The sequence below is a fragment of the Triticum aestivum genome, chromosome 2A, assembly GCF_018294505.1.
Source record: "Triticum aestivum cultivar Chinese Spring chromosome 2A, IWGSC CS RefSeq v2.1, whole genome shotgun sequence".
In the NCBI taxonomy this organism is placed as follows: domain Eukaryota; kingdom Viridiplantae; phylum Streptophyta; class Magnoliopsida; order Poales; family Poaceae; genus Triticum; species Triticum aestivum.
In genome coordinates this window covers 117,534,384-117,543,946 of record NC_057797.1, presented here as the reverse complement: position 1 = coordinate 117,543,946, position 9,563 = coordinate 117,534,384, and positions in this window count along the sequence as shown.

Genomic DNA, 9,563 nt, shown 5'->3' with positions numbered 1-9,563 from the left:
TGGAAGAGTTGAAGATGATGCAATACAATGCTCAAGCTTGTGATATTCTCTTCAACGGATTGTGCCCCGAAGAATTCAACAAAATCAGCCGTCTTGAGAATGCAAAGGAAATTTGGGATACTTTGATTGATATGTACGAAGGTACCGACTCCGTCAAGGAATCCAAATTGGATGTGCTTCAAAGTCAACTTGACAAGTTCACAATGAAGGATGGTGAAGGTGTCGCTGAAATGTACTCTAGGCTTGCTCTCATCACAAATGATATTGCCGGCTTAGGAAGTGAAGAGATGATTGATAGATTCATCATCAAGAAGATCCTAAGAGCCTTGGATGGAAAATATGATACCGTGTGCACATTAATCCAAATGATGCCCAATTACAAAGATCTCAAGCCAATGGAAGTCATTGGAAGGATTGTTGCTCATGAGATGTCACTCAAGGATAAGGAAGAGCTTCACAACAAGTCAAGTGGTTCTTACAAAGCTTCATGTGATGCTCCCACATCATCAAGTGAGAAACAAACCTTCAATGAAGAATTGAGCCTAATGGTGAAGAACTTCAACAAGTTCTACAAAAGTGGAAGCAAGGAAAGAAGTTTCAAGTCAAGGTCCTACAGTGACAAAATATCTTCAAGTCGTGAGCGTAATTGCTACAATTGTGGAAGACCCAGACACTATTCCAATGAGTGTATGGCTCCCTACAAAAGAAGTGAAGATTCCCAAAAGAAGGAGTAGGAGAGAAGAATCACCACCAAGAGAGAGAAGGAGTACAGATGACCATTATGAACGAACAACACCACGGAGAAGCAAGGATTCGGAAAGGAAGGACAAATCATCAAGGAGCTACACAAAACGAGGACATCAAGCTCATGTTGGTGAATGGGTATCCGGCTCTAACTCCGACAATCACTTCGAAAGAAGTTATCAATCCGACTCTGAATATACTCAAGATGAAGGTGTTGCCGGTCTAGCACTTGTGTCAACCAACTCCTACGACATATTTGAGTCACCAAATGAAGGAATTGGAAGATGCTTCATGGCTGAAGGCCCAAAGGTATCACACCCCAAGTATGTTGATTTCAATAGTGATGAAGATGACTTGCTAGGTGATCATGGTTTACTTGTTGATTCTAGTGATGAAAACTATGATGAACTTACTAGTAATCATGCTAATCAGGACAGAACGAATGACGATGATAAGAAGGAGATTGAGCAGCTAACTAAAGAACTAAACACTCTTAAGTTAGCTCATGAAACTACCTTGGAAAATCATCGAGAGCTTTTAAAGACTCATGAGAATTTACGCTTCGAAAAGCTCAATCTTGAGCAAGAGCATGGGTTCTTAAAAGCGATCAATGATGATCTTCGCAAGAAAAGTTCTTCTTACATTGCCAAGCGTTTAGTCTTGTCTACTTGCATGCCACAATTTAAATCTAGCAACAAGAACAAGAAAGATTCTTCTTCTAGTAGTAACAATAATCATGCCAAACCCAATGATGTTACTTCTAGTAGTTCTCTTGATTCCACTAATGATTCTCTTAGCCAAGTTACACTTGAGCAAGAAAATAGCTTATTGAAGGGAATTATAGATAAAGGTGTTTACAAGAGCCTTGCCGGAAGTAAGCAATTTGAGGAAATTGTACGCAAGCAAGGAAGACACCGGAAGAATCAAGGTGTTGGTTTTGAACAAAAGTTCAATGCCAATGGAGTTGACTGGGAAGAAGATCAATACCCCAAGACGAAATTTGTTCCTCAATAAGAGAAGTATGATCCTACTTCTTTCCAAGGAACACAAGCTCAAGATGATCTTCCACCACAAGACCACAAGCTAAAAGGCAAGGACAAGCTTCCAGAGGAGATTGATGCATTTGAGGAAGCTCCCAAAGCCTTGGTTAAGTGGGTTCCCAAGACTACATCAAGTTCTACCTCATCAAGTACGACTACAACTCCAAGGATTCCCATCAAGATGGTGTGGATCCCGAAGAAGAAGAACTAGAGAGATCTTGAGGGTGACTCCGCCAACATACTTCACTCATATCACTTTGGCAAGGACAAGTGCAAACAACTTCCACATCTTGCACTAGTTCAAGGAGTCACAAACCCTCTTGTTGGTAAGACAAGGGACAAGGTAACCTAATGCATTCATGGACATCATCCTATGTGAACATCGTTCTACGTCTATGGATATCCTTGTTTGTTCCTTGTGGGACTAACCCGTGTAGGTATTGAAAGTGCAACTCACTCTAATGGATTGCTCCAAATGATCTACATCAACATTGAGCATCTACACCTTCAACACCTACATGAAGTCATCATCGACAAAACCCAAGGTTAGTTCATCCCTCTTAGGGGGGATATCACATCTGGGGGGAGCTTTACTCTAATCAATTGAGCTAAAGCAACTCTAATGATGTGAGCACAACAATGCTTTATGTAAAAGTGGCAACCCCACTACTGCTTAAATGATGAGTATGACCTATGATCAAATGTTCTCATTTGACTCCTAAGTCAATATACTCATATATAGATGACCTAGTCATAGACAAATTGCTTGATAGATGCTAGAGTGATTGTGCATGCTTTGTCACATATTTCATTTGTCATTTTATTGTGTGAGCATGTTGGATGCATATTTTACTCATTCGAGGACATCCATTTGTTGCTTTGATTTTTTTGGCTTTTTGTCTTTTGCAAAATGGATGGACAAGAATGCCTAATAAATCCCTCCAGCATGTTGGATGCATATTTTACTCATTCTAGCTATCTATACTTTTCTCGTCTCAAACTCTATTCATGCTACATCACAAAGTTTGATCAAGTCAGATTCGAACCACTCTATGTGAGGAGCACTTGGAGTCCCCGATTCGTCATAGACTTAAACTTCCAAAACCTCTTTGTGTATTTCGGTATGACCGAGTCATCCATTTTAGTCACACCGAGATCACTAAGTTGATCTAGGTTTTAAATCTCGGTGCAACCGATTTGAACTTTTCGGTCACACCGACATGGTCGGGATATATAAACCCACGGGTGAGATTTTGGAAATTTCTTTGAAACTTCTCAGCCCGCGTGTATCCTGCTTTGCCGCCTTGGGTCTCCGGATCGTCTTCTCGCCGCCAGCGACCTCCGCCGCTGGTTTACATCGCCGTCAACTGAATTCTGCCCCTCCGTTGCCGCCGTAGCGAAGTCCGCCGAATTAGGGTATGAGTTTGATCCTTTGTGCTATTCTTTTAACTCCGATTCGTAGCACATTACTTTGCCATGATCATGACCACGTATGCAATCAATCCATCCAATGAAAACTTCCTTTAGATTAGATTGGATTTGAAAATTTAGGGTTAGGTCTCCGTCGAACTCATCTCGGACCGACCGAATTGTAGAAATCGGGCTCACCGATTTGGCTTAGGCCATTGCAGTCACACTTTAGGTCTGACCAAAAACTGCAAATTGGTGTGACCGAGTTCAATTCTTTGTGAAACCCTAGCAGTCTCGGTGCCACCAAACTGTGACTCGGTCTGACCGAGCTCACTAGTTTAGGTTCCAAAAGCTGCTTCGGTATCACCGAGCTTACAAATCGGTAGCGCCGAAATGCTTTCTGTGAAGAACTAAAACTAAGTTTTGAAGTCATCTATTTTGTGAAAACTCTGCACTTTGTGATGCTCATCCACTCTACCTCATCTATATCTATTCACAGGGTCTGCTATCAGTAAATTTGCAGAGATTTCTGATCAAAGCGACAGTCAGAAGAAGTCAGAAGAACAAGTGCAATTGAGTGAGGGCACTAGTCCCTCTAGCACTTCTGATGATGGCAGTAGAAGTACACCAAGTAACTTGCCCAAGGCAGCCACCAGGTCAAGGAAGAAGAAAACCTCAGCTTCTGAAGATGAGGACTATGTGGCTGTTGAGGAGGAAGTCAGCTCCAAGAGGAAGGTGTTGAATAAAGAATATGGGTCAGCTTCTACAACTAAGCTTGGCTTGCACAAGAAGGCCCATGCCAAGAGGGTGCCAACCTTAAAGGTTAGAGCCTCAACTGCTGAAACCTCCAAGCCAATTGAAGAGGCTATTGGAGAAGGAAAGAAGAGGAAGGAAAGGGTCAAGAAAACCACTGCCAGAGTGCTTGGCAGATCCTCCATTATGAAAGATCCAGAAGAAGAGTAGGAAGAGGATACTGCACTAGCACCCAAAGCTCAGAAGCTTATGGGAGATGCTATAAAATCAGGGGCTGCAACATCAAAGCCCAAGTATGCTCCCAAAGCTCAAGCTTAGAAACCCCCAAAGCCCAAGAGGAATACCAGGAGTATACCTGCTGAGGAAAAGAACAAGGCCCTAGTGCCTCAAGCTGAAGAAGAGGAAGATGATTACTTGTTTTGAGGAAGTTGAAGCCCGAGATTCCTGACCATAATGATGTTCATCCAGTCGCTGAGGACATGCACATCAAAAAGGATGCTGGACTGAGATTGTGGAGACAGTCTGATCCATATGCTATTAGGAGGAGGACTACAGTTGATTACAGGTTTCACACGAAGGAACAACAAGACTTCTATGAGACTATTTTGCTTGACAAGAACCCATTGTATGTGACATGAAATGGGTGGTGTCGGTGTAAAAACCGGCGGATCTCGGGTAGGGGGTCCTGAACTGTGCGTCTAAGACGGATGGTAATAGGAGGCAGGGGACATGATGTTTACCCAAGTTCGGGCCCTCTTGATAGAGGTAATACCCTATGTCCTGCTTGATTGTTCTTGATGATATGAGTATTAGAAGAGTAGATCTACCACGAGATCATAGAGGCTAAACCCTAGAAGCTAGCCTATGGTATGATTGGATGTCGTCCTATGGACTAAACCCTCCGATTTATATAGACACCGAAAGGGGCTAGGGTTACACAAGTTCGGTTACAAGGGATGAGATATACATATCCGTATTGCCTAGCTTGCCTTCCACGCCAAGTAGAGTCCCATCCGGACATGGGACGGAGTCTTCAATCTTGTATCTTCATAGTCCAACAGTCCGGCCAAAGGATATAGTCCGGCTGTCCGGAGACCCCCTAATCCAGGACTCCCTCAGTAGCCCCTGAACCAGGCATCAATGACGATGAGTCCGGCGCGCAATATTGTCTTCGGCATTGCAAGGCGGGTTCCTCCTCCGGATACTCCATGGTAGAGTTTGAACACAAGCATAGTGTCCGACCCTGAAAAATAAGTTCCACATACTATTGTAGAGAGAATAATATTTCCACAAATCTAATCTGCTGACACGTTTTGATAGCATGACATCACGCCATGGCCCAGTCATTATTCAAACCGTTTTTCTCAACCAGCACCGCACATATCGCGAGGCGGTTTTCTTGACACGTCTTGTCAAAGCAGAGATTGTGTTCCCCTTATCACGGGATTCTCATCAATACAGACGTGGGTAACCCAACCATGCCTGTTGGTATGACTCCCAGATCTTAGGCAAGTCCCAAACGGCCACGAGGAGGACACTTGATATTCACCCCCCTTTATAACGAGGACAAGGCCTTTTCTTTCTCCCTCTCATGCTCAATCGAATCCTTCCCCCGCCTCGAGTTCTAACACCCAAAGCTCAAGTCAGGTGCTTCGGACCTTCAGCTATGTCCGGATCCAACCTTCAAGGTCGGTGGATGCCCTCCTCTATAATAGAGGAGGACATCAAGAAGCTGAGAGAGGCCAGATATCTGACCGCCGAAATTTCACATAGGCTGTCTGCTCGAGGGTAGGTCGTCCCTACTCCCGAACCCACCGAGAGTGTCGTGTTCATCTCCCACTTCCTCTGAGGACTAGGCCTCGCTCTGGATCCCTTTGTAAGGGGTCTTCTGTTGTATTATGGGCTGGATTTCCATGATCTAGCCCCGGACTCCCTTCTTCACAGCTCGTCATTTATTGTCGTATGTGAGGCCTTCCTCCGCATTACCCCTCACTTTGGCCTGTGGCTCAAGACCTTCGATGTGAAGTCGAACATGATCGAGGGGCGGCACGCAGAGTGCGGAGGTGCTTTAATAAGCAAAATCGCTGATGCTCCATGGCCAGAGGCTTCCTTCCCAGAGGTGTCCGGATTGTGGCAGCGGGAGTGGTTTTACATCACAGGTCCCCGAAGTGCCAAGTGGGTAGTCGCCCCCACCTTTCGCTCGGACCCCCCACCGCAACTGATGTCATGGATCAGCAGGGGGCTGAGCTGGGGTCCAGCAAAGGACGTGCCAATACTGAAGAGCCGTATCCGAGATCTCTTTGAGAGAGATTTCAATCTGGTTATGGTAATGCAAGTTATGCTAGTTCGTCGAGTCCAGCCTTGCAAACGACGGCCCCTCCGTATGTGGGAATTCAACCCGGAAGGACCGTGAGCTATTCAGCATTTCCTCGGCATGACGCTCGAAGAGATGTACAAATCGTTCTTCGGACCCCAAATAAAGTGTTCGGACACCTTCGAGGATCTGGGTTTGAGCTACAACCGCCCTGCTACCCAAGTAAGTAATCTCATGGCCGAACCCGCCGTCCTTTTATTTATCATGGCATCATTCTAAAGAGTCGCTCTTTGACCAGGACTGGATAACAAAGGCGAAGATGATCAGGTGTTTGGCCCCCCTTCCTGAGGGCTTGGACAATCCGGTGCTGGAAAAGATGCTCGAGCCGGCACCTTTTCTAGTGCCCTCAAAGGAAGATGAAGGGGGGAATAAAGAGGGCGAAAGCGGGCCTCACTCGCTACTTATTCCAACCGAGGGAATGAGCGCCTCTGCGAGGGAGGATAACCAAGGGGAAGAATCTGACATTCTCTCTCCCCGGGGAAGGAAGAGGACTACCTCTGAAGATCGGGAAACTAATGTTTCCAAACAGGAGAAGAAATCTTCGTCAGAGGGTCCTGCCTCGGAGGGTATTCTTGCCGCACAATGTCCGCGCGGGGATCAGCCCTCTACCGAGCTGTAAGTAATCGAAAAGTACTTAACAGTGAAAATATCCTACCTTACTTCCGAAGACAATAACCGATGCTTATAAATTGTAGTCCGGCTCGTAGCCCTTCTCGACAGAGTTCGTCTTCGGGGGATCTCCTTCCGGAGATGATTGAGAGCGAAACGCCTCCCCCTGACACCCCGCCTCTGGAGGCCAGCGACCCTGAAGTGTCGTCGCGGAGGATATCTCTAGATCCACCAAGGCCAGAGGATAACCCTTTGGCTACCCGAAATCCCCAGTATCCGGCTTCCAAGGAGAGCAGCAACAAGGGTCCGGAACCATACAGTGTGCGGTCGGACGTGCTGAAGGATCTTCTGGGGCAAGCGGCCATCTCGGAAGCGCATCGTACGCTAATGGGTACGGTAATTGAAAGGATTTCATCCGCTGAAAGCGGTTTGCACGAAGCCTTTATGAGTCTGCTGAAGGGCTTTGAGGTACATGAAATAGTGTATGTTTTTGATAGTACCGCACACGTTAGGTGTGCCCTATGTAGATAGTAGCCCCTGAGACTCTGGTTGTCATCGAGAACAGCGACAACCCGAGGATCATATTCCCGGGTAATAACCCGACTGCCTTTATGTGCAGGTGGCTGAGGCTACGGCGGCTAGCCGAACTGATGGGTTTACCAAGCTAAAGTGGCAACTTGATGCGGCCGATGCCAATATCGTGCTTGTCAACCAGTGGCTTGACGAGGCACAGGGTGAGTGATTTCTCTAGTGATCTTCACATAATAAGAGGAGCATGATGCTAGTATCTTTAATATGTTGTGACTGCAGATGCAGCTGCCACCGTGGAGACCCTTCGGGCGGAGCTGGCCCGAGCCAAGGAGCAAGCAAGGAGTAGCAATGCGGCCGCTCTAAAGGCGACCGGAGAGTTAAGGGCCGAACAGGCCGCGCATTGTGAGAGCAAGGAAAGAATAGCCAAAATGGCTGTAGAATTAAAAGATGCCGCTGACCGTTACCAGCTTCTTGAAGAAGAAAGCCGAGCGAGGGCGACAGACCTGGAGAAGGCCCTGGTAGCTGACAAGGAAGCCTGCTCCAAAATTAGAGCGACAAAGGAGGAGCTGCATCAAGCTGCAGATATCGTGTCTGGGAAGCCCTTCTTATTGCGGACTAAATTCGGAGATCCGAAGTATGCTCCTCTAGACCGACTATGGAGTTCTGCGGACGCCTACATGGATTTGGCTGCAAGTGCTGCTGATGCGGCCGAGTACTTCAAGGATCAGAAAGATCGCGAAGTGGAGAAGCTGTTCTGGTCACAGTTTCATGCGCCAATCTGTCCGCTGTTATTGAATGAGTGAATGGCCGAGTGGGCCGAGCTCCATAGGTTGTCCGGACTTGCCATGAGGTCCATTGTAGATCATATGTGGCCGGGAGGGCCAAGGCCAAATAGCTACTTTAGTTTAGTGCAACAATTCCTTGGTGTTGTGCCACCCATCGATGTTGTAAAGAGATTGGCGTGCATAGAGGGTGCGTGGATGGCCTTTGCCCGTGTGAAGACATATTGGGCGGAGATGGAGACCACCACTGTTGCGACACAGGGTTCGGCCGTAGGCCGAGTGGCTACCGAGCACTACTTTGAAGAAGTTCTTGAAGGCGCTCGTTCAATAGAGGCGCAGTGCTCGAAGAATATTATGTTCTAGTAACATGTACTCCCATTGTAGAAACAATGTTTATTGAATTATCAAGGCTGTATTTATACTTTTGCCTGAAAGTACTGTGATGCCTCATGTGCGTCCGTTTATGTATATATGTATATAACCTGAAAGTTTGGAGTCGTCGGCTTCCTCCCCCACGCATATAATGTGGGGGTGTTCGCAGAAAGGCATATCCACACTTGATCCAATGTCTTGGTCCGTTAAGGAGGTGATAGCGCATCGAACGAGGCAATCAGACTATATTGCTTTAACACTTTCACTTAGCCATAGGAGTTTGACGGTGGGGCTACTATATAGCACCTGGTACTTCTGCACTCGTTCGTATACGGGGCGCGTGCGTACCTGATCGGGAAACGGCCCTTCGTTAATGCGGAGGAATCCCGAAGATTCCGCTGAGTCATCGAGTGGCTGACTGGTCTCTCGCTATATCATGACAGTCAGTTTTCGGCTTTCTCTACTGAGGTGCTCATCCGGATGAACCAGGGCACAATCGCAGTAGTTCTCCCAGTGCTACCTTAGCCGATATAACGGAACGTAAGGTACCAAAACGTGGGAGCCGGGCAAACCCAACATTTGACCAAAGACATGATTCAGAGCTGATGCATATAGGGCCAAACTCGCGACGCCGAACACTCCCTAAGGTGTTCGGTCTTTATAATATATACCGGGCTAAACAATGCCCTCAATAATAAACCCCATGTGTCTAGGTACGTGCAATATCTTGACGTGGCCACATGCCAATAACGTCGGCATCCTTCTTAGTTATGTGGAGTATCCGGAGGATGAGAGCAACAAGAGACAGTAAAAAAAGGTTTACGCGGGGTCTTAATCTAAAAAGAAACCTTTGGGTGGGTCCCTACTGCACGTCTGCGCCTGTATCTCCATTGTGCCGTGTCCTGGACGGGTGTAGCACGATTGTCATCTGTAAAAGGAAAGAACTTA